Source organism: Theobroma cacao, chromosome 5, assembly GCF_000208745.1.
Source record: "Theobroma cacao cultivar B97-61/B2 chromosome 5, Criollo_cocoa_genome_V2, whole genome shotgun sequence".
NCBI lineage: Eukaryota > Viridiplantae > Streptophyta > Magnoliopsida > Malvales > Malvaceae > Theobroma > Theobroma cacao.
Window position 1 is genome coordinate 33,956,279 of NC_030854.1, and position 5,314 is coordinate 33,961,592.

A 5,314-nucleotide genomic window follows, 5' to 3' on the forward strand; every position below is an offset into this window, starting at 1 on the left:
CTTAAAGGTAACACAGTTGATCTTACTTTGACAATAAAAAACTAGTGTTTAGTCGAATTTGATTATTTATTTTCAATGTTGATAATTTGTATTAAATCAATTCATGGCTGCCCTGATTACCGGCACAGGCTCATGGACTCATTTTGAACATAATTTTTTAGACTTATCCTAACTCGAACTATTATAATTTTAATAATTAAAATATTAGTATAAACATGACGGTGCTTTTTCCCGAAGTCTCTCAAATTCCCAGAGGTGCAAACTTCAGTGTGTTAGGTTCACGGCTGGTCGATTTGCAGAACAAGGAAATAATTACTTCAGAATATAATCTCAAATGACAAAAGAAAATGGAAAAACTCAGCAGTGTTACAATGTGATGCGCAATCCCTTCCTATGTCTCGTTGGAGTGTGGAGGTGTAGGAGGGATGGAATTATAACCACCTCCCTATTTAAATAAACTTAGAAGGCAGGACACCTTCAAGCAGGGTAGATTCTTTTAAAAGTAAGGAACATGAACATTTCGAGGATCTACAACAGAATAAAGTTTTTCGAATTGAATAAACTTGACATTGTTACTAGCATGTTCTCAAACATAATAATAGTAACAAAGTGAAGGTCATATTTCAAAAAATTTAGTCACGAGGAAGACTTCTGCTTGTATACACACATATTCGAGTGTCATACCCAAAATACACAGTTCAGCATAAAGTAATTTTCCACTAAAATTACCGTATTACTATAAGATAGATGTCATCACCTGCTTACCTATTTCCATATATATTGAGGACACAGCAAATACGAAGCAACACTTGAAAACCTTAAACCTGTTGAATCAAAAAACAAGACAATCCATTATAGCAAAAGCATGGTATTGGCTACACTCTAACATTTAATACAAAAATAATGCTATTATTAGACAGAAAACAATTTAATCTTGACTAATCAGAAAAAGGCATGGAAGCTTGTTGTACACATCCCAACAACATTTCAATCCAAGCCAACACAAATCTATGCCCACCGTTACCCAGAAAAAAACCCGTATAAACTATTTAAATTTCAATTATCTGAGCAAGTTATTATTATTATTTTTTTCTTTGGAAAAATGGTGATTTTATTGCCTTCATTGCCATTATGCCATCTTCAAGTCTCAAGCAGGTGCTGCGGAAGATTTTCATGGCATAAAAGGATGGTAATGGCTTTGAAAATCTGTACAGTTGCAAAAGTTTGCTGCCGCAACAAAGAAAAAGAAAGGCATCCCTAGTTGACTAACACCTAAATATCAGCTAAACAATACCCTAAGGACAAAAACAGGGTTACCAATGAAACAACAACCTATATCACTCCTCTGGAACCCCTTACACAAGAGAAAAGATCAAAGAAAGTCCCCTAATTACAAAGATCAAAACAAAGGTGGCAAGCCAACCCAAGGTCTCTGTCCAAGAAACGAGAGAACAAACGTCCAAGTTACTCATTTATACATGTATAAATCGTATAAATTGTTTAAATTCCAATTAATCAAAGGAAAAAATAGCTAAAACAGAAGACAAGACCACATTATACATGTATGTTAGTAAATGCAATCAAAGCAGTCAAAAGTTGGGAACAGTATATAATATAAACTATGTTCAGAACAACTGACATGTAGAAAGAGAGTAGACTAATGTAAAATTGAATGATCAACTTCAATTTCTAAAACTATTCAGCCTTCAAAACTGGAAGTCATGACCGGAATTTTCTTTTATACATCATGTCAAAAATTCCCAACTTCTAATAAGATTTTGAAACCATTGATCTTGGCCCTAAACTCACCAATTAATGCAAGTAAATATTAGATCCAGCATGTGGGCAAGTAATCATGTGAAGTAATAAGCATAAACAGCTATGCATATATCCAAACTAGCATAAAAAAAAAAAAAAAACCTCCAAGATTCAATATATATCAGTGTGGTTGCTCGTAAAGATATCAACAAATAGGCTCAGATCCAAAAGAAGGAAAGCTTTTCCATGTCCCATTGTTTGAATTATAGGTTATTGCTTCACTATCCATAGTTACAAAACATTTGACACCTCTTCTTTCCTAGACAGAAAAACACAAGAAACGGAGAATATCTAATCTAAGTTTAGGTTAATACAGTTTAAAGCTACCTGGGCCTTTTGAGGATTTTGGGGAGTGTTGTTGATAGGCAACCTGAGCCTATCTTTCTGTTGTGTGTGCAAGAGCCTTAGCTTCAAAAGCCTTGTACCATGATGAGCGGTAGGAACGTCATAGGGATGCCCAAGGAATCGTTCTGAGGTCAAGAATCCTTGTAGATGGCAGATTGAGGGAGCTTGGATGACATCACTTGCTGACTATTTGGAAAGGATTGAAAGTTTGTTCTGGCTGGTTCAGGATTTCGATAAGGTTTTTTGGTGGCAGGAACAGCAGACTTGTGACTTCCAGGTATTCTTGTTTTTATTGGTTTTTTTTCTTGGTTTTGTACTTGTGGTTCCCATCTGGGACAGGGCTGTTATTTTTTGTCTTTTTTTTTCTTTTGTTTTAGGCCGTCAAGAAGAACTTGGGATCATGGGCTAGAGAAAGACTTGCTGTTGCTGTTTCAATGCAGGTCTTTAGGAAAAGGGTAGAGAATTCCTTTTTGGTTTGTTTGCTTTGTTAACAAGGAAATTCCGACTGAACTATGTGAGCAGTTTCCTATTGCTTTTGTTTATATTCTTCTCTTTGCACAAGCTTGATGTTTCATGCCAGGTCAAGTCTTAAGCAATAAGTTAAAGACCTTGTATGGCATGGTGGCTTAGTGCAAATAAAATCACCTTTCAAAAAAAAAAAAATACAGCTTAAAGCTCAGCATTGGGCCATGCTGCGCCTTTCTCTGAGCAAGATGAATTTGCGGAAGGGAAATGCACTAACAAATTGATGACTTAACTTTATTCTGACCAACATTTTTTGCTTTAGATATCAAATGTCAAAATTCCAAAATCCTGATCACAATTTGAACCCCATGTAAAGATATTGGACCTGAATCCATCAATGTATGTAAAAATTTTAGAGATTATCTAGTCAAATGGTATGTAGATCAAAAACCAGTTCCTAAAAAGCTATGCAGGAAATACAACCATGAAACATATAAGTCACATTTGTGAAGCTTGTAAAAATATCTGCATATGGTCTTGTATCTCATAATCTAATGACAAATATGCATGAATTTTGACAAACAACATATCTGTGTCAAAATAATGGGTGGATCCCTCCCTTGTAAAACTTCTCACATCTCAATTTCCTCTCTGCATGCATTCTTGGATTGGGGTGCACATACTTCAGTTACAAAGTAATTACTTTTTGATGTCTGACTGATAAGTAACAAGGGAATGGAGAGGAGGAGCTTAACTTTGGGAAAACTAGAGTATTTTCACATTAATAAAAGTGGATTGCAGACCTAGACATTAACCGCAATGCTATGAGATGCAACATTGCCCAGAAAAGCTTAGAAAAGAAAAGAAAGAAAAAACTTAAGCTTTCATCAGCATATATTATTACTAACTTGACTTGATGGAAAATGAATAAAAGCACATGGTCCATATCCTCAACGACATCCAAATGCAACCAAGAGTCCCCCAAAGTTCTTAGTAATGAAACAGAACAAATAATCTACATTCATGGGCAAAGAATGACTAAATTTCAATTATTTGAGCAAGGTTTGCCTTGCTAGCTAGCTCTTTTTTCTAGTGTGTTAGCCATTAATGTCTTCCTAACAAGGTTAAAAAGGGAATGGTTCAAAGCTTCAAATCCAAGATAAGAGCATGCTCAAAAAGAAATGCTATACACTTTTAACTGGGTTTGACTCAGGTACATAAAACTTCACCTCACATTATTATTATTTTTTTGTTTAACAAATATTGCAGTACAGAAACTACATTCAAAATGAGTGTGACATGGGAAGAAAGAGAATAACATGAATTAAGAAATTAACTGCAACAACTCAAACTAAGAAACATTTTCTTTCAAACATCAATGATCAGAATTTCCTAATGCTGATAAGAGCTTAAAACAAAAATAAGAAACATTGATCCTGAATCCATCAATGAAAGAAAAAATTAAGACAAGCATGTTGGGAAGATCATCTTGTCAAACAAATAACTAGATCAAAACCAAGTTCTAAAAAGCTATGTAGAAAAAACTAACTTCAGAAGCTACATAAAATAAAAAAACTGTTATAACTCATAAATATCTGCATATGTATATATCCAAAGGGGAAGAGGGGACACACACACACACACACATGAGATTTGAATGTGTAGAACATTCATAAATTTGATTGAGTGAAGAAAGATACAAAAACATAGTTCCAGAAAAACAAAATTAAAAAAAAAAAAAAAACAGGAATAAAGAAATCTAAAGCAACATGGTAATAAAACATCTGAACAATAATTGTTTATTTTGACACAAATTAAATCTGACTCATTCCAATGCTTCCTAAAACAGCAAAGTAATGCATACCCAGTAGCCAGAATGAATGTCTTCAATTAATACCTGTTAAATCAAAACAAGGCTATACTCTGTTAAAATAAAAGAAAAAAGATTATAAATCTAAAGACTATAGAATATAGTTTCAACAATTTCAGATATTTAGATTTTTTAATTTTAAATAATATAATCTCACATATTCGCACACATATTAGTTTAAAGAGAATCCATTAAGTAAATAAGTAGCTAAGACCATATTTTGGCCTAAACCCTTAACCTAATGACAAATAGTTTATTTGTTTGAAACAAAAATATAATAGCTAATCCAACCCTTCAGTTATTAATTCCTAAAATAAAGCAAACCTTTCGTTTAGCTACAAGTTCTTTGCTATGGGAATCATTAATGGAACAATTTAAGCAGGAGTTTATAAGGATATCCATTAACTAATATTTTATGTATTTTGTAGAAAGAGTATGGATAACTTAATTACCAGGATAGACTCGAGGAGACGCAACACTTTCAAGTCTCAGATGCAAGAGAGGCTCTCAAAGTATTGCAAGGCATGAAATCTACTAGTATGATCATGCTCATATTTCTTTACATTGGAACACCAGAGCTTCTGCACTCTCCCACTCTTCAAATTATAAGAATATCCTTTACCATTCGAAAGTGCTATTACGATTGAATCCCCTTGTTTCTCATCACACTGAATAGCATAGGATAGAAGATAACTCTGAATGCGACTTCGGCGCCTGGGGACAACAAGAAGAGTCACATTGTACTTTGACGACCAACTTGAATAATCTGCTTCCATCTCGAAAATAGTAAATTCTAAATGAGGAAATTCAGTTGCA

At 33.9% G+C, this 5,314-nt stretch overlaps 1 long non-coding RNA gene across 1 annotated transcript; it reads right to left on the reverse strand.

The window, feature by feature from the left end:
• On the reverse strand, positions 519 to 2,450 carry LOC108662086. The gene is made up of 2 exons (XR_001927866.1): positions 2,146 to 2,450; positions 519 to 824 (listed from the first exon to the last, which is right to left on the reverse strand). It is a non-coding gene; the product is annotated as an uncharacterized LOC108662086 (long non-coding RNA).